The sequence below is a fragment of the Leguminivora glycinivorella genome, chromosome 7 (assembly GCF_023078275.1).
Source record: "Leguminivora glycinivorella isolate SPB_JAAS2020 chromosome 7, LegGlyc_1.1, whole genome shotgun sequence".
Lineage (NCBI taxonomy): Eukaryota > Metazoa > Arthropoda > Insecta > Lepidoptera > Tortricidae > Leguminivora > Leguminivora glycinivorella.
Window position 1 is genome coordinate 15,945,391 of NC_062977.1, and position 21,609 is coordinate 15,966,999.

Sequence of the window (21,609 nt, forward strand, 5' to 3'; positions counted from 1 at the left end):
GCGCACATCAACCCAGATGGGTACCTTCGGGTAGGTCAGGATGTCCCGGGCTAGAGAAACCGAAAGTACGGGAATCAGTTCAAGTGCATCCTGACCGGGTCACGGCACAGCTTCGCCCGGGCGAGCCCTGTTACACGACTTTAAACTATCTGTGCGTGGAGTAGGGTTTTGTGTGGTGAGTATGGGAAAGGATAAATGTCGCGAAAAGCTTTTTCTCAAACATGGTATGAAATATTGATGTTATGTGCCTTATAATTGGCAGCGAAGTATGACGTTGCAGGTGCGGCTAGGACGATTGATAGATAATGGAATTTCATACAAACCTTGCAGGCCAAGGCCGGCAAAGTCTTCCTTTTTAATTTCCAAACACAGATAATTGTGACATCCAGGTATTTAGCCAATTAAAAAAAAACTATAAGGGGCTTTATAGACGTGCCGACTGCAACTGGTACGGGCCCTAGACAATATTTGATTTTGGGGTGCGTTTTCGTATGAATGCGATTTTTGTATGAATGTATGTATTTCGTTTTTTTTTTTTAATTTTTTGTTTTTTTATAGGCGTATACGGAGTATTAAAGGGGAACGAAAATTCGATTATTTTTGCGCTACGACGCACCGTTTAGGAGATACAGCCATCCAAAGTTACTATTTTCAGTAGACTTTATTTATTTCATACCATGTTTGAGAAAAGCACTATACATACCTCGGCGGGAAATGGGGTTGCCCGCCTCAGATCTATCCGGCCTCGCTTCGCTCGGCCGTCTATATGTCTTCGGCTGGCAACCCCATTTGTCCCGGCCTCTGTAGTAATGTACTATTTCTCTACTCGTCGACTGTAATCTGTCAATTAGGACACCACAGACTAAACTATAAGTGCTAACTTTTCAGTGTTGGATACTCTATGGCAGTTCCAACTCAACTATTGGGTTGGTAAGAAAGTAATGAGCGAATCATACCCAATATTGTAATTTTTATTTAATTTATTATTTTAATCATTTATCAAAAATATAACGGCCTTCGTTATCTACTACTTGTCTCCATCGTTCTGGTAAAGAATGAATAGCATCGGCGAAGAAGTTCTTAGGTTTAGATTCAAAAAACTCAGCTATGTACTGTCGTAGATGGTCTTGATCATCGAACTTTTTTTCATTCAAGGCATTGCTTAGCGATCTGAACAATGCGTAATCCGTAGGTGCCAAGTCTGGAGAGTACGGTGGATGAGGTATCACTTTCCAACCTAGCTCCAATAGCTTTAGCCGAGTCACTTTTGCAATATGTGGGCGAGCATAGTCGTGTAAGAAAAAAACTTTAGCATGCTGTGGACGATTCTGACAGATTTTTTGGTTTAAATTTTCAAGCTGATTACAGTATACTGATGCGGTAACAGTCATTCCACTTGGTAGGAGTTCCCAGTGAATAATACCATGAATATCCCACCAAACGGACAGCAAAACTTTTTTCGGGTGAGGCTCTGTTTTTGGTGCCTCTATTCCTTTTTCGTTTGGAGCTAGCCACTGACGTTTGCTTGTGTGATTTATATATAAGACCCATTTTTCATCTCCAGTGATAAGATGGTCCAACTAGTTGAATGTGCGGCGAAAAGACAGAAGTTGTATGAAGATATCGGCACGGCGGTTTAGTTGATCTCTATCAAGTTCGTGCGGTATCCAAACACTGTATTTGTAGTTTTTTCCCAACTCGTGTAAATGTGTTTCTATGGTGACATGAGAGCAGCCTAACTCGGTAGCAAGAGTACGACTCGTTAGCCTCGGATCTCCTTCAATTAAGGTTTTTAATTTGGCTACATCAATCTTCGTCGACCAGACTTAGGTTGATCTGATAATGAAAAGTCGCCACTACGAAACCGCTGGAACCATCGTTTCGCCGTGGCCTCAGACACAACTTCAGGAGCAACACGCTGACATATATTACACACTGCTTCGGCGGCTGAATGGCCAGACTGAAATTCATATAGTAAACAATGCCTTACATGCACTTTTAATTCGTCCATTTTCTTCCTTATATTAGCTCGGCGACAGCTAGTGAATGACTGACGAGAAACTGTGCGACTCGCCCTTTATATACTTTCGACCATAGAAGATTCTAGAACTCTCTCAAAAATTTTATGTGGAATTCAATCGATCGCTCATTACTTTCTTACCAACCCAATATAATAATCTCATTATAGTTGACTTTTAGTTAACTGTAATAATTTCAAAAATAGAATTTCATACAATTTCTATACTAATTTGCGATACCTGGCAATTTTTTCTGCATTTGAAACACATTTTTTTTTATCTGTCGCGTTATCGGCCAATCAGAGACGGTTATTACAAACAATTGGTTGCTAGGTAATTCGATGTTGATACAACGGTGAACGACGCTATTAACATTAATTTTAACTTGCATGAATGATGATATTTCTGTCCATTGATGATGAAGATGATGACTCGTAGAAAAAGTATTGTATATAATAGTGATTATATTATATTATATTCTTTGTATTATATCACGATTGTATAAAATACTATCATGTTCGAAATTTGAATTACATTTATAATTTTATAGACATTGGAAGTTTGAAATGAATAGGAGAAATATTTAGTTCATTGTAAAATTTAAAATTTACAGAAAGAGGTTGGCTTATCCAGCCTTTCTAGAATGGGCCGTTTTTAGTAAAGAAGAAGAATTTTCTGTGTATTCTGTATTTAATAATGTTTGTGACTATGATATTTACCGTTGACTTTTTTGCACTGTTTCGTCATTTATATACCATCTCTATGTACTTAACAGTTCTTCACATCCACTATCCATTATTAGACATATTTAGTCGTAACTACTCTTGCACTTGAGTTTGCCATCTGCCTAGGGTGTGCGTAACTTACTTTCCACGCAAGTGTGTACTCGCTCATACTAGCTTAAATATCACTTCGAGCGACATGTATAGAAAGTTCTATGTCGTTCAATTATTCACTTAGTTGTCTTTAATTAAAATTACAATATCAAAAATATACATATCTAAAACACTAACGAAACATATTGCACAAATATTGCATTTTTCTATTTTATTTCAATATTTTTCCGTACTTTTCGTACCTAGCCGCCCTCTTTTAGTGACATCGCGCTCTCACTTACTCCCATACGAATAGACAGTGTACGCTAGCGTCAAGGTCATTGGGTGTTGTCAGCGTCTTAACGAATCTGTCCTTGTCAAACTTATTATAGCCCTACTAGCTTTTGCCCGCGGCTTCGCTCGCGTTAGAAAGAGACAAAAAATAGTCTATATCACTCTCCATCCCTTGAAATAGCTCCACTTAAAAAATCACGTCAATTCGTCGCTCCGACACACACACTTTCCCATTTCTAACATTAGTATGGATAGGTTACACTAATCCGTTAACTTAACTTAAGTATCGTTTTATTAACTAATCAAAAATCCGTTAAACAAATTAATTAACGCTACCATTCGTTATCGTAATCCACACCGACATTGAATGAGCGTACAAAATGGGCCCGTTGCGTAAGTCTAAGTACCTACCCGGGTAACTGGGTCACAGGGGTCAAAGGTCGCGGGTAGGTCGCAGCCTCGCGTAAATAGTCTACCCGCTTCACCTTCTCAAGGAGACGTATAAAAATACGGGCACGGACAGCCTATCGGGACGGGCGCGAAATGAAAATACTTTCAGGAGACTTTTAGTTGTTAAGGTTATATGAAAATGTTGAGTTAGCTGATTTTGTATTTTTGTTGACATAAAATAATGTGAATGACATTACGTAGTGATATCAGACATATCTGAGTTACCAGCGTGGTCAGAAAGTTTCTTTATGTAAACTAGTCGAAGCGCTCGTTTTTAGATGTTTCCAAACACCCATTTGGCTTTGATATAGCTGATATCGGTTAAATCGGTACTATTTATTGTATATTTAATATTTAAGTATGTTATCTGTTTACGCTCTACTGATTTACATAGAATTGGTATGAAAATTGAGTCTCACAAAAGAAAAAAGGTATCAGGAAAATCATACTTAAAGGAATAAAGCGGGAAAGAATTGAATAACATAATTAATAATGTGCCTGTTTTGTTTTAATATTATTGCTTGGTTTAAAAAGCAACAACATTTTTTAATGCCTTAACAAAATAACGACTTTGACACTCGCATATCGAAAAGGCGCATATTTATATGTAGGTACAACACAAATTCTCTTTTATATCTTTTGTCTGTCGTCTTAAAAGTACTTATTTTATTTTTCATCGCCGCCACACCTAAACTCCTTACCAAAACAAGTATCTCATATTACCTAAACCTGTGCAACCCTTATCCATTAGTGCGAAAAACATGTATAATCTTACCGGGTTCGATCACCCTTTGATGAGACCGTCTCTCGTTTCGAAGCCCAGAATGTACTCTGGGTAAAAAATAGAGATGTCGTGAATATTCGGCCTATTCCGCTCCTTTTCGGCTATTCGATATACATCTAAAATGGGCAAATGGCGAATATCTAAAAAAATAATTGCAAGCCACTACGTATTTCATATTTGGTCAAACAAGTATTGTATTGTATTCCAATTCGGCCGGATTCCAAACATTTGTAACACGTAACGAGACAGAAAAGAAGTCACAACAATTTTTTATATTTTAATATTCAAAACGAGTTCTTGTATCGTTTCAATTAATACGAAGTCTTTTGTTGGAGCACTCGTTTGATTTGAATTGAAATGTTTGTATTTCTTCATGGGCTTGATTTGATCAACTTAACTATCACTAGTTTACAATAACAGTGGTAAGTAGCCCAAAATGAAAATATTTAGAAAACGTACATGTTTATTGGAAAGCAATGCACAGAGTAAATGTGATTGAAATTGTACGAATGTTGTACCAAATTTGTATTCAGTATTTGGCCGAGAAAAGGCATAGTATTTGGTATTCGGCCAATACCAATAAAGGGCATCTCTAGTAAAAAGGATACTTTTTCCTTACCATTATCTTGTCAATCTGAAACGACACCGACTATTTGTCTTTGTCGAAATATTTTTAGATAGGTTTGGTACCTCATAATCATAATTGACGTATTATGGAGAAAATATGTACCTTTTTGTTGTTGCTTTTGTCAAAGGCAAAAACGTGGCCTACGATAGAGTGAGCTCGCCCAGAAAATGCCTGTAGGCCTAGCACAAGATTGCTGCGAGGGTATGTCGCCGCGAGATAGATCACACGTCTTCTTCTAACTGTATTAATGACATAAGGACGGGTAGTCTATCTCTCGGCGACATACACTCGCACCAATCATGTGCTAACCATGCAGTGCTGTTCACTCTTGATTTGAAGGTAGGTCTTAGTTCTATAGCTAACTTGTTAGGATAATTTTAGTAAAAAAATATGCTCATATTAAAAAGTCAATTTTTAATGTTTGAAGTAGTGTAGGTATTAGCTGAGCTTTCTTCCACATTAAGTAATTTGATTTTTAGGTAATAATGCCGAAAATATCTTCCTAATAAATTTCATCATAATTTTATTTTTAGTACCTAATGACGCAATGACTACATATCTCCTCAAAAAGATTCGTAAAATGTAGGTATTTGAGATATGTTAATCCAGATAAAAGAATTTTTAGGGACCGGCCACATCAGAGCGTCGCGTGTCTCGGGGCGCGCAACGGACGTCCGCGCCACGCCACCTGAGTGTAATTCAAAAAACGTCTCCTCAGTACATTTTGTATAGGAAGGACGTAAGACGCGCCCCAGGTGGCGTGGCGGCGGCGTGGCGCGCGCCGCGCCGCTTGGCGGCGCGTCTTACGTCCTTCCTATACAAAATGTACTGAGGAGACGTTTTTTGAATTACACTCAGGTGACGTGGCGCGGACGTCCGTTGCGCGTTGGTTGCGCACCCCGAGACACGCGACGTTTAAGTGGGAACGCTGGCTTAAATAGGAGGTAACATTAATAGATTTACATACGTAAGTAAGTAAGATTGAGCACGAAACTTAATAGCTAGCTTAAGTCTTAAATACAGTGTATTTAAGATTACCAAGGATGTTGGCGACATTTCCTCGCTGTATCCAATGAGGAAGTCGCCAGCACTTCGGTCACTAGTTACGTCTACCACACTCTTCGCGATTTCTGTGCGCCGACCACCTGGAGTTTCCACGCCAATGGTAGTACTAAATGGTACAGTCAGTGTCAAATACATTGTGACGGCCAAGGCGCCAAATTTATCGTTAGTAACACTCTTTTGTTAGCATATTAATAAAGATCTGTTCCGGTATATTTGGTGCTTTGGTGCCGTCACTGTCAATAGTGTATTTGACGACGACTGTAGGTACCTACTTTTTACCGAGGCCCGTTTACAATTTCTACAAGTTTATAGTTCTGGTATAAAATTAGCTTGACCTCTGATAAAGAATTCTTACAAATAATTCAACGCAGGGGTGAAGAAAAAGTTCCTTGAGACTTAAATAAATGTAGACGGCAATAAAGAAGTTTATAGCAGGTTTTTTTGCATAAACACAGTTACGTAATAAATGTAACAATGTACACAAAATGTAATAATAAATACAAATAAATATTTCACAGATATTTAAAAAAAAATGACTTTTACCGTTTTAGTAGACAAAAGACTTTATTTGAAATTAAAATTATTTTCGTAATATGCTTCATCGTACCTAAATAATACAGTTTTCTGAAGCGTTGGCAAGCTATAAACTTCTGTTGACTACTGTCTGCGACTAATTAAGTAATTAAATAATCATTGTATCAATGAATTACACTTTCAAAGAAACGTCACAACGTTGATATGTAATGTGGCTTTCCATTTCCACATATAAGACTAGACTACTCATGTTTCGGGTGCAATAGGAAGTGAGTGAAGTGAAAATCTACGTCATTTAGTCCTTATAGAAAAAGCATATTAAGGACCCTTCAGGCATAGAACGCCGTAAATACAAACAGAAAAATTGTTCCCCAGGACGAAGAGATTATTTATGAAGCACACAAGTTGAGAGATAAATGTGACCATTTTCTCCGCAGTCGCTAATGGGTTACTTGGAAAGAGTATGTATTCGAGAATGCAGGCAGGGTACACGCATACCTACACTTAGACTACGCGGACGTAACATAGGTACTAGGTACCTAGAAATCAAAGAATATTCATGTCCATATCCCCTAAAATGGAATAAGTAAAGCTTAGACACCTACTACTTCTTCAAAATCCACAAGTATCTTATTATAACGCCCTCGTGTATACATATGACTACAAAGAGATAGGTACCTACCTAATACATTTTCAATATACGTATAATTAGGAGTTCCTACCGCGGATGGTTCACTCTTATCGACCGAGAAAACAGGAAATACTTATAAAATATCAATAGCAATTTGAATCCATGAAAAACATTAATAGTACATTACATCAGAGGCCGGGAAAATGAGGATTTCCGGCCAAGTGAGTATAGGGATACGAGGCCGGGAATCCGTTTTCACGCCGAGGCATGTATAGTGCTTTTCTCAAACATACAATGAAATAAAAAAAAATGCTCTAAAGGACAATATTTTATAAAAAAGTTACTTTGCAGGCCTAGGCCTAAAAATAATATGAAATCCCTTTACAGTCCTCTCGAGTTGTTGCGCCCAAAAAGCGATACTTCCCAGCCCATTTTAAGGAATGTAAAGACAATATTTCATTGCATGTTTGAGAAAATACATATAATTATTTAGATAACCAGCGTGCATAGCCTCACGCAACGCTCACGAAACGAAACGCTCGTAGATATCTATCTCTATCGCTCTTGCGTATTGGCGTGACAGCCAGAGTACCTTTCGCGGCATTTTGTCTGTAAAAATGCCATTCGGCTACGGGGTCAGGTCTTTTGATAATAAAATGCATACTTAACCATCCTTAATTGATATACGCTTATTGGTTAGAAAGTGATAATTACCCAGTTGTATGCGTTGAGACTGTTAAACCATTAAATATTATAGCCAAAGGCGTCAGTGTATGGTCACAGTATAATAAAGAGTACTATCGTACAGTATGGCCACTCCCGATCCCCGCTGAAAGTGTCGCCCACCTCCTCTCGGTTACCTCACAGTTACCGCCTGTCAAAAACGCGAACAGTCGACCTGTCATATCTCACTGATACAAGCATGGTACGCGTTCACCTACACGAGCTTAGAATGTGTGCTAGGAACGCGCCTCTTTCATATATTTGATCGCCAGTGTCCGAGATGTGGTATGGTGGTACAGTATAGAATTATCGATCATGGCTTTTGATGGTCGAACCACATCAATCATTACGATTTCTCAATACGATTGGGAAATTGACGCACACGTGCATTAGCTATGTCTGTATTATGTGTCTCCTGTTACCCGTATGCAGAACATTTGGTTTTATTTATACAAGTAAATAGGTGAGGTGAGGTGTCATATTTTAGCTGAAAATGTACAATTTGTATAGGTAATTTAGCAGACTGCAGAAGATGCTTGGACTTTTTTTTTATACCACGACGGTGGTAAACAGGTATACGTAACTATACACTGTAACCTATGGACGCCTGGAACTCAAGGGGTGTCACATGCGCGTTGCCGACCCATTAGAAACTTGCCCTTATTTGCGACATATTTGTCACGATTTGTATTAGAAGGTCCCCACATTTCCGCTTACTATGTAATTTGCTTGTGTAATTATAAAAAAATATCTAAAACAGCTTCCTTACGCGTCAATATGGTGCGTTTTTAACCGACTTCAAAAAAGGAGGAGGTTCTCAATTCGACTGAATGTTTTTTTTTTTTATTATTTTTTTGTATGTATGTTACTCGATATCTCCGAGAATCGTGGACCGATTTTCAAAATTTTTTTTTTGATCGAACCGGTATAACCCCGAGATGGTCCCATTGGCACCAAGTCAGGGTCTGATGATGGGATCCTGGAGAAATCGAGGGAACTCTTCAAATGTTATAGGCACATGTAATGTTTTTAGTATATTTTTCAAAGGTACACCAGTATTTACGTCTGATGGTAATAATTTTATGTGGCTGAGCTGATGATGGAAGGTCAACTCCTCAATGGTTAGGAGTTTAAGGATAATTATTTCACTACTGTACATGTATTCGGACTGATACATATAATATCACTAGGAACCACTAAAAATCAACTGAGCTGATGATGGAAGGTCAACTCCTCAATGGTTAGGAGTTAAAGGATAATTCTTTCACTACTGTACATGTATTCGGACTGATACATATAATATCACTAGGAACCACTAAAAATCAACAAATAAATAAACTTTTTAACAAAAAATAAAACCGCCTTCAAAAATAAGCGCGTTAAACACGGAGAAACTAAAAAGCCAAAAATAATAAACCTTTCAATTCAGATTTCTTATCGTATTGCAATAAGCTAAACATCCAAATTATAAACAATTCAATTATTTTTGGAGTCGGTACCAGCCTGTGTATGGTTGGGTGGGTCAAACAGGCAATAGCAAGGCGACGAACAGGTCTGGTACCGACTACAAAAATAATTGATTTGTTTATAATTTGGATGTTTAGCTTATTGCAATACGATAAGAAATCTGAATTGAAAGGTTTATTATTTTTGGCTTTTTAGTTTCTCCGTGTTTTGTAACGCGCTTATTTTTGAAGGCGGTTTTATTTTTTGTTAATTCTTGGAAGCAACACATTTATTATAGAATCTTATTTCCGTAAATGACAACTGAAATTCTAAAGCTATCTAGTTGCAGAAACCATAACAGTGTTGCTGGTAAAACAAAGAGAAGAGAACATATACATATAATATAACATTCGGTACCCAATTGTGGTATACCTAACCTACACAGTCTTTCTAGTGGGCCATTTTTTTCAAAGTGGTCCACCCCACTTTTTTTGTATCATGGGCATTTTTTACGCGATTCATAATCAGAATCGCGAGGTGTTTCGATCCTGATAGGAGAAAAAATGGCCCTAGTAGGTATTTGCTGTTTATGTTATTTATTCAGTTCAGTTTCAAATTAAGTAGGTACCTATGGTAATAAAACTTGTAGTTAAATGTAACATTGTTGTATTGTATTCAACTCGCTCACGTAAACTGGCAACACCTTAAAGTGTAATGGTTCGGAATAAATGGTTAATCATCTCACGTCCACGTCGGGTGTTCAAGATCATTCCTTACACCCATTGACGCAAGTTCATGTTATTATAATGTATTCAATAAATACATTCATGCCAGACCAGACTAATCTTTATTTAACGCGATCGTACCAAACAAGAACCACTTAGATGGTCAGCAACTACCTATAATAGTGAGAATTATACTGACCGGAATATAAACTGACTTTGTTCTCTAACTGAAAATCATTTAAAACTGTAGTGAGAATCTGTTCGCTTTGAGTGAACTTGGCTCCGCTCGTGCTCATCATTATCACCATCTTAGGGCTAGTTGCATCTAACACAGTTAATTGACACATCAACGTCATTCAGCAGAAGTCTATGGAAGTTCTCAAACAAAAAAATTGACGATCGCCAAATTCGGTGACAGACGATTTGGTGCAAAAAGCTAATGTTAAAGATGGATTGCAACTAATCGGTCCTGAGTCTCATCCAATGATTTTCCGTAGCATTGCTTCGGAGCAATAGGGTTGGCACACACAGTACAGATCATCTTGACGTTGCCTGAACAACTAGAGATAAAATTACTTGAATTTGGAGAAGCCTAAATAGCCAAAAGCCATTGCACTGTATTAGAAAGTACAACATGATTCCTCTCTGAATCGTTGCCAACTTCGGTCATCTAGGCAGTTTCTTTTCTGTACGGTAGTACTACATATTTTGTATTCTGTGCTTAGGTGGTCTGCCGCAATTACTATGCTTTCTATCTGGATGCATTTTGAGTGCGTGAGTGCACACCTGGACCGTTTTCAAAGTCAAATTTGTATGAATTATTGAAAATAAAGGATATAGAAGCGATTATCATGTAACTGATGTTTATTCTGGACGGTTCGTATGTGGTAACTGTAAAAATGTTGGGTTTATCAGGATTGAACTGAGATGAACCGTGTCGATAGTGTCGTAATAATAGATGACTTAGTTACACGAATGATGGGACCGATAGTCAAGAGTGTCAAGGAACGTGATTGCATTAGTCGTGGAAAAAATATAAAACGCTAATGAGTAATTCTCAAAAAGTTTGTACATTTGGATCATGACTTCGATATTGATAAAAAAATTAGTAGGCTGATAGAGTTTATTATGCCAGATTTCTATACATTTTCTGTAACCAATTTTAACCATTGTAAACCATTTGGAAAGTTTCATACAAAGTACTTTTTTTGGAAATTGCTGTAATAATAACGTGATCTTAACAAGTCTAAATACGTAACAGTAATGTGATAATGTTGAAAGCAAAGGTTATAAGAATACTAGGTATAGGTTTCACCTGTGTGGTGACGGGTTAAGAATTTCACCACCCCCTTTCTTCCCGTGGGTGTCGTAGAATGCGACTATGGGATATGGGTTAAATTGTGTAGGCGAGAGGCTGGCAACCTGTCACGGCAATGTCACAGTTTCGTTTTTCTTCAACCCCTTATTTATTTTATTTTATTATATTTTTTCTTCAAGCTAAAGTTACCTTATAACATTGCCAATAACAAGTTTCCACAGATAGAAACTGGGCAAAGTACATGCCAAGACAAGAGTGGTACTAAAGCTTTAGTAGTTTTATGTGCTCTGCCTACCCCTTCTGCCTACCTCTGTATCCCATGATACAGGCGTGATTGTATGTATGTAAGTATAGGTACACTACTTTCATTTTAATAGCTCCAACATTATAGACTACAGAGAGGAAAGTATAGCAATGCATACTACGCGATAACAGACACCCGATTGCAGTTCTTGTACCGTCTACTTAGATCTTTAGCGGAGTAGAGAGTATGATTAGTTGAAGATTTTCTATAGCGAGAAACGCGCGGACTTAGGGTTTCTGATTTCTCGACCCATTTGAAGTCTCGAGTTTCGAGAAATCTCGAGCCCAAAGTCTCGAGTCTTCTCGAGTCTCGAGTCTTTTTTTATAAACTGTAAAATTTCGATAAAATAGTAAACAACAATATGACTGGTACTTTTTATCGCACCGCGCTATGATAAAAGATGCGTAGGAACAATAAAAAAAATCTTTTAAAATAAACATAAATCAGATTTTAACAAGAAAACTACAATTATAGTCCTGATAATAATACCTAATCCTTGGCAACGACTTTAACTGCCCCGCCTGTGCAGGAGTGAAGTAAATTAAAATGTCATGTATTAACTCATAATGAAACTGAAATTAAACGTTTATAATAACTTCTTCCTTGTTTCCTCAATGCCGAGGATCGTGACCACAAGTAGCGTGTAACCATTGAACGCGGTCATAAGCCATGTGACTGACTGGACGCGGTGCATGGTATACGCTGCCGCCACTCGATTTCTTCATACAGTCAGACCATCTCTAACGAGCCCCACAAATTCGCCAATTTATGCAATTCGTGATCTCATAATATGTCCGGATAATCTATGGGTCACTCCTGGCATATTTTGGAAAGCCGTGTGGTGATATTCAGTTCTTGCAAAATATAGATGTCAGTTCTTCTGGCTTTCCAAGTTAGCAGTCTTCGCCAGCACCACATCTCAAGAGCTTCAATGTTAGCCACGTCAAAGCTTTTCAAGGTCCAAGTTTTGGCACCATACACAAATTTAATATCGAGATTATCAACAAGACAAAATTCGAACCAATCCCACTTTAGTTTTACGTGTGATTCCTCTGTTCTTTCAAATCTTGTCGAGGTCAGGCATAGCAGTCTCCGCCATACCGGCTTTACGGCGTATGCCGTCAGTGCCACCACCGTCACAGTTTATTAACGACCGACGAACGAAGGTACATGAACGCGCTGACTTTTTCGTACTGCGCTTTCGCTTTTAAATAACACGAGGCTGTCAAAACTAGCCAAAATCTCTGCCAGCTTACGATGGAACGTGAGGTTAGATCGCTTTATCTCGTCCCAATTTATGGCCGCCGTTCGGCGCCGTCCCCACCGCCTCGCGATGAGACCGGGCAGAAGGTAGAATGACTCTGTACCTGTCATTTTTTTCTCGTCTCGAATGAAGCCGAAATTCTCGAGAATTCTCGAGTTCGAGACTCTCGAGCAGAAACCCTACGCGCCGTGCTGCCGTTACGTTCCGTTCGTATCACTTGTATCTTTGTTGAATTATACTATTTTGTAGTATACTTTGTTAGATTAAAATGTATATAATTCTTTAGACGGAGTAAATTAAGGGTACAGGGTATACCTCTGTATGTTGTAAACCTTTACTTTGGGACCAATCCCAAAATCATGAAAAAAACTTGACTATTGTTTCATACGGGGTGGTTCTAAGACCTCTAAGGTTGACATTTTCTAAGTGTCTCCATGATGCAAATTACTCAGTATGACCTATATAGTACAACCAAAACAACCTGTATATTGTAATGAACTAATCACTGTATCGAAATCTATTGAACCAAAATAACAGTTAAATCTTTGAAGTATCAATGTGAACCATCTTATTAAAAAAAGTTAATTATTTTTACCGGTATAACCCCGAGATGGTCCCATTGGCACCAAGTCAGGGTCTGATGATGGGATCCTGGAGAAATCGAGGGAACTCTTCAAATGTTATAGGCACATGTAATGTTTTTAGTCTATTTTTCAAAGGTACACCAGTATTTACGTCTGATGGTAATAATTTTATGTGGCTGAGCTGATGATGGAAGGTCAACTCCTCAATGGTTAGGAGTTTAAGCATAATTATTTCACTACTGTACATGTATTCGGACTGATACATATAATATCACTAGGAACCACTAAAAATCAACAAATAAATAAACTTTAACAAAAAATAAAACCGCCTTCAAAAATAAGCGCGTTACAAAACACGGAGAAACTAAAAAGCCAAAAATAATAAACCTTTCAATTCAGATTTCTTATCGTATTGCAATAAGCTAAACATCCAAATTATAAACAAATCAATTATTTTTGGAGTCGGTACCAGCCTGTGTATGGTTGGGTGGGGCAAACAGGCAATAGCAATTTTTATACAATCGATTTAATCATCCGCTTAATAAAATATTTGAGAACAAAAACAAAACACTAAACTTATTCAAACATCACGAATTTCTATTAATCTACCGACAATTCGTTCCCATTCGATACCGATCATACAATCTTTGTACCTTACTCCGATGTATTACGGCTAAAATTGTTAGGTATAACGTACACGCGATAGCCAGGTGAGAGTCAACCTTACTACACTACAACACTGTGTATGTGTGCAATATACGCACGAAGGTGAAACTGTGGTACGTAGCAGAATGGCACAAACGCTCACGAAACGAAACGCTCGTAGATATCTATCTCTATCGCTCTTGCGTATTAGCGCGACAGAGCCAGACTATCTTTCTGCAGCGTTTCGATTTCGTTTCGCGTCGCAGAAATGCTACTCGGCTATGGCGCCTGGCCTAGAATCCCACTGCACTGTAGTGACGCCACGGCCGGTAACCGATAAGAGTTATCGAAGTACGTTTTTAGATAGACTTTTGTAAACCGTGTTTTTAGTGAGTCACGGTGCTTGAAAAATATGTCATTTTTACACTGCACCTGTGTTACTAAGCCTTTATGCACTAAGTGATTAATTACGTCTATCAGGGGGGTTACCATGACGTGCTAAAGCCGTTCAGTTTAGGTTGAGAGAGAGGGACGGAGCTATGTAACTGCTATAGCTGTGTACCTTTCTCTCAACCTAAACTGAACGTCTTTAGTACGTCATGGTAACCCCCCAGTAATTATGTATCTCCTTTTTAACCCCCGACGCAAAAACGACGGGGTGTTATAAGTTTGACGTGTCTGTCTGTTTGTCTGTCTGTCTGTGTGTGTGTCTGTCTGTGGCATCGTAGCTCCCGAACGGATGAACCGATTTAGATTTAGTTTTTTTGTCTGAAAGCTAAGTTAGTAGGGAGTGTTCTTAGCCATGTTTCATGAAAATCGGTCCACTACGTCGCGGTCGGGGGTTTTTTCAAAATTTTAATCACTAATTCCTTACCAGTCTTGCACGGTTTTTTTTATATTTTTAATAAACATAGCTATAGGTAGGTATTTTTTTTTTTCGGAAAAAGGGAAAGTAAGTTCCTTGTAGGAAAATATAACACAAACTATGCATAGACATGCATAATATTATTACCGACAAATGCAGCAGTTTGCCCACCCTACCTAACTGACCTGGCTGGAATTAATAAATAAAATAAATAAATATTATAGGACGTTCTTACACAGATTGACCGAGTCCCACAGAATAGTCTCCACAGAATAGATATCTAAATCTAATTCTTGGGATATAGGATAGTGGTATTAGAAATGGTTATTCGGTATCACTATTTTCCCAGCCAGGTAATGTTAGGCAGGGTATGCAAAGTTGCAGCATTTGATGGTATGGTCATGTGGCTTTCCGATAGAGAAGGCTTATACACCGTGTTTTTTTTGTTTTCCCTTAAATTCGACACGCAGTTAGGTTCATCATCAGGAACCAACCTGTATATCGCTTTTTGTTCAACTCGAAAAAAAATTTTTTTTTTCGTTTCCATATAATAAATGAATTAATCAGTGTGAGAGTACCTTAATCGGCGTCTAACGGCACATGTCAAAACAAATAACATTAAGAAGTGGTAAGGGATGCCACACACGTGTTCAGTATTTTTTTTTTTTAATAATTCGATAACCGTAAGAGTTAAGAGGAGTAAAGAATCTTCCCTTAACGGAATTCAATAAAAACAGGATGTATTTATTCTCTACGTGCATAGTTTTCTCTGATGAAAAGATATATAAACAACGTTGTGTTGTTATAAGTACCTAGTTACTCTCAGTATTAAAGAAATCTAGCACGCGCTATGAGCATGCATACCTATATGCCTACGCTGTATATAACGTTGTTTTCGAGCGCGCGGAAGTATGTAGGCCGCCCGTCGGGGGCACGATACGTTATCTTATTAGGTTAACAACCTATACCGAGTATCACTGCAATCACAGTATCACTACAGACGATTGGCTCTGAGATTTCGAGTAATCGCCCATACAAAAGGATCCGTGTGGTGACGGGTTAGAAATTCACCACCCCTGTCGTCTCCTGCCGTCGTCGACTGGGTGTTCATATGTGGTGTATAATGATGTGCTGAAGCGCCACATGCGGGGATATGACATTGAATCGTCGCACTGGGAGATTTGGTCTAACAGTCGCCGTGGTCGACATCGGCCAGGACAGTATGATATGGTGGGTCATATCAACCTTTTTTTTATACCACGTCGGTGGCAAACAGGTACACGGCCCGCCTGTCATTGCAATATCACAATTTTGTCTTCTCTTAACCCTGAACTGCTAAAAGTGGAGCTGAAACTGCAGTTTCATGTGCATGTATAATCACGCCTGTTTTTACATAAATGATAAAAGACAGAGTACATGATACTCAATTTAGTGTCACTCTTAGCAAATATGGGTTGACAAAATTAAACTGTGATATTGCAGTGGCAGATTGCTAGCCCATCGCCCATGCCACAATTGATTTACGTACTTTCTATGCATATGGCTCGTATTATTAACACATGTTGCGAGCAAGATATGTATATAAAAAAATATAGGACCTACCTACACGCAAAAAATATTTAATACTGGACTGACAAAGCCCATACAAAAAAGCGTACCCCTGAAATGTGTGGCCTTTTAGGTTTATATTTAATAGGTGGCGCTAAAAAATCGAGGTACGATTCTTAATATGAACTATGTAAATTCTATATAAATAATCCTTTGTGCACGTATACGTATGTTGCTATGTCAATTAAGTCAGTGACTCGAGGTAATATTGGAACTACTGGAAGTTTAAAAATGATTTCATGGACATCACGGTTATAAAATAAGGCATACTATACTACCTTTATTTAATGCTTAATTTTGTAATACACTATGATGATCACCTTCTTTCGTTTCATACCATTCTCATCGTATAATATTTTGTTAAATTAGCGGTTGCCGGTAATTTTAGTGTTTTTAATTAATCCTGAGATGGTCGTAAAATAAAAGTAACTAGTAGTTGATTCACTGTCATGACACCATCGCTGTGCTATTAAAGTTTTATGGGGGCCATCTTTTGTCTGTTTCTATTGGGTTGGTAAGAAAGTAATGAGCGATCGATTGAATTCCACATAAAATTTTTGAGAGAGTTCTAGAATCTTCTATGGCCGAAAGTATATAAAGGGCGAGTCGCACAGTTTCTCGTCAGTCATTCACTAGCTGTCGCCGAGCTAATGTAAGGAAGAAAATGGACGAATTAAAAGTGCATGTAAGGCATTGCTTACTATATGAATTTCAGTCTGGCCATTCAGCCGCCGAAGCAGTGCGTAATATATGTCAGCGTGTTGCTCCTGAAGTTGTGTCTGAGGCCACGGCGAAACGATGGTTCCAGCGGTTTCGTAGTGGCGACTTTTCATTATCAGATCAACCTAAGTCTGGTCGACCGGTGAAGATTGATGTAGCCAAATTAAAAACCTTAATTGAAGGAGATCCGAGGCTAACGAGTCGTACTCTTGCTACCAAGTTAGGCTGCTCTCATGTCACCATAGAAACACATTTACACGAGTTGGGAAAATACTACAAATACAGTGTTTGGATACCGCACGAACTTGATAGAGATCAACTAAACCGCCGTGCCGATATCTGCATACAACTTCTGTCTTTTCGCCGCACATTCAACTGGTTGGACCATCTTATCACTGGAGATGAAAAATGGGTCTTATATATAAATCACACACGCAAACGTCAGTGGCTAGCTCCAAACGAAAAAGGAATAGAGGCACCAAAAACAGAGCCTCACCCGAAAAAAGTTATGCTGTCCGTTTGGTGGGATATTCATGGTATTATTCACTGGGAACTCCTACCAAGTGGAATGATTGTTACCGCATCAGTATACTGTAATCAGCTTGAAAATTTAAACCAAAAAATCTGTCAGAATCGTCCACAGCATGCTAAAGTTTTTTCTTACACGACAATGCTCGCCCACACATTGCAAAAGTGACTCGGCTAAAGCTATTGGAGCTAGGTTGGAAAGTGATACCTCATCCACCGTACTCTCCAGACTTCGCACCTACGGATTACGCATTGTTCAGATCGCTAAGCAATGCCTTGAATGAAAAAAAGTTCGATGATCAAGCCCATCTACGACAGTACATAGCTGAGTTTTTTGAATCTAAACCTAAGAACTTCTTCGCCGATGCTATTCATTCTTTACCAGAACGATGGAGACAAGTAGTAGATTACGAAGGCCGTTATATTTTTGATAAATGATTAAAATAATAAATTAAATAAAAATTACAATATTGGTTATGATTCGCTCATTACTTTCTTACCAACCCAATATATTATAGCAGTACTATACAGTACCTGCATGAACTATTGTTTTGCATATGACCAATAAGGTTTTATGTACAAATTTAATAGTCTAAACACTAAGACTAGATGCCTGACAAACATTTGTGTTGTAAAATATCTCTCTCTCTCTCAGTAACTCTTGGTATGAATTTTTGGCTAATTGTTATCAGTTTCCAATATCACACCATACTTACTTAGGTCCTTTGTGGAAATTTTTGCTGTCAGAAAAAGCTCGGCAGTATACGACACAGATAAAAACAACCCATTTTACAAAATCATTGCTCTAGCTTTCAAAAATCGGGGAGGAAATAGTCGAGAGCGTTTGTATTGACATTTTTATTTTTATTTATTTAACAAAAAAGGTAATGTACACAAGCATATTAACTGACCCCTCCTGTTGCATAACTGCATTGAATTTTCTATGAGACTGAGATAATTTAATTTTGTCTTCACTTTTGATCACATCAGCTCAATGAAACTAGAAGCCCAATAGCAATAATTTCGCCACAAATTGTTACCCATTCATGTTAATTCCCACATCAGTTTAACGATTGTTCTAAGAAATATAAAATAAACAGCCCCTTAACGTGGTAGAAACACGCGATTGGCCAGCTCTGACGATTTACACCTTGATTGGTATCTGTTGGATTTATAGGAGCGTTTTTTCAAGCTAACTCACCACTGGAGGCGTTTTCCGAGGCGAACAGCGGGGCGGCGTTGTAATCTGAAAAGAAAATAACAAGTTGTAAAATCAGTTTTATAATATAAGTACTAAATGGTACTGCGAATACTGCGAATATTTCGAAAAAGAAACCAGGAGGCCTAGCTAAGGTGACAATTGTTAACGGAAAATGAAATGAAACGATGTATTTCTATCACTCTTCCAATTTACTGTGATAGAAATAGATTGCGTTTAATTTTGTTTGTCTGCGAATGCGAAGGGCATTATCACGTTATGAATCAAATTTTCGTTTGGTACGTTTGGGTGGCAGCAGTAAAAAACTAAATAAGTAGTTAACTTTAGTCCGTTTTCATATTATCCAATCCGATATCGGATGTCGGAAGGATTTCAATGGAAAAAACCAAAGTGGTGCTTGTAATGTATGGGATATCGGTCCTAAATCCGATATCGGATCGCACTTACGTGGCGTCACGTTTCATTTTGTTGACGCTCAAACCATCGACGACCCAACCAAATACATAAAATAATCCCAGAAAATACTATTTGGAAGAAAGAAATTGTCTACAGTTTTACCGAAGTCTATGAACTCAATAAAACCGGAAATTTGAATTCCTAGTTCCTCGCTGTATCACGGTAGTAAATGCAATCGAACTAATGGCCGATAAGGTTTCCACCGAGTCTCGTCACGTTTCAAAGTGGAACGGATGGCGTCGCGTAGAGCGGGAAGCGTGGCGAAGGCCGCGAGGTAAACGACACTGCGCTTACGCAACGCTGCGTGTAAACTGTAACCTATAACATGGCCTCATTTGGCCTCTAGGTCTAGGTTTCGAAAACTGGCAGGCGAGAAGACGACAAAACAACTCATCGTTGGATGCCACTGCTTTCACTGCGTCCGCACTTGCCCAGCTTTGGTATTTTCATTAGGCTGGTTTCAGTGTAACGCGGACCGATCCGCGCGGCCAATTTGTATGAAGTTGATGCATAGATTTAGAATTATTAAACTAGATTGTTTAGTTAGGTCAAAAAGTGTGTCCACATGAGAGGTCATTGTTTGGGCTGGTGTCCCTCTCGCACTTGCTGACAATGTCAACATTATTCAGTGACGTCATCACTGTCATAAATTGGGGATACCAGTCAATTTTCAAAGTTACTACTAAATCTACTAACACCCAATTGAAAGTATTTTTTAATTATACAAATCTTTGATTTACTGGCATCAAAATAATTACATTATAATTATTTTCAATTTTTTTGAAATATGTCGAAACCCTAGTTTGAATATAACATTAAAATAAAATAAGAAGTTATAAAGTCAGGTAATATACAGATAAAAATACTACTAATATGGTTGTCGTCCGCGCCACTCTAAAACTTTGAGTTGATGTTGTCGTCCGCGCCACTCTAAAACGCTCCCTGGAAGTTAACACATATGTGTATTTGTAAGTAGGTATCTATATTATTTTAAGTATGTATATATTTTTTAATATATATAATAGTAAGCTGTATGATATATATAATCATTTATGGTTATTTAGTAGGTATTCCATTTCTCGTCATTGCGACATTTCCTGCACCTATTAAGCTCTTATAGATCTCTGTTTGGCCCAAAGGTTAGCTGGTAGAGAATGCCTTCTGGCATTAAGTTCGCCTTTTGTACATTTTTTTTACTGTGCAATAAAGTTTAAATAAATAAATAAATAAATTAGTCCGGTGCGGATCGCTCCGCGCGGTCGGTCCGCGTGACACTAAAACCAGCCTATGTCGCTTCCGCGCCTTAGGTTATAACATGGCTTCGTTGGCCTTTAGGTCTGTCTAGGTTTCGAAAAATGGTACGTGACAAGCCTAACAACAGCGCAGAGTAGATGGAATGGAGTATCCTTGTCCCTGCGTACGCGGCTTTGTAATTCTCGCTTGTCCTATGACAAACTATTATGTCGCCTTCGCGTCTAGGTTTCGATATCGAGAAGGCAGTAACGGTACTATAGATTCACTCTCGGCAAAGCTGGTGTTGGACTGTCGATTTCGGTACTTTCTGTGTGTATAAAACTTATCTTTTTGCAAGGAATTTAATATGAACAATACACGTTTATTTAGCAACACAGAAGAGTAAATTGTACAAAACAAAAAGAAAGTTGCCCAAAATATGCAGCCAGCTTCTTGATAAAAGTCCAGCGCTCATCTTAAGAAAATGAAAAATTGTATTGCCCATAGTAAAATTCAGTACCTATTCTTGAAGAAGACAATGGGGATGACCATTTTGACAGCTAAATAGCTGCCAGGAACGACTACTTGTATTACTGAAGAAATGTTGTTTTTTCAGTGTAGTGGTAATAAGCGTTATGGTGTAACAAGGACCAGAATTTCGTCTAGGTCAAGAAGGCCCGGACCTAGGGACCTATTCAGCAATGGTTTTGAGATGGAGCAAATGATCTTCTAAAATGTAAGGTCCGCACCAT

The 21,609-nt window shown here is 38.3% G+C and overlaps 1 protein-coding gene across 2 annotated transcripts in view; it reads right to left on the reverse strand.

Annotated features, from left to right (window-relative positions):
* The window catches only part of LOC125227808 (ecdysone receptor), a 349,096-nt gene that overhangs the window by 228,220 nt on the left and 99,267 nt on the right, over positions 1-21,609 (reverse strand). For both annotated transcript variants that reach the window (XM_048132156.1, XM_048132155.1), the window contains exon 2: positions 19,151-19,195. The gene's annotated coding sequence lies outside the window, so the exon portion shown is untranslated. The remainder of the gene's footprint in view (positions 1-19,150; positions 19,196-21,609) is intronic.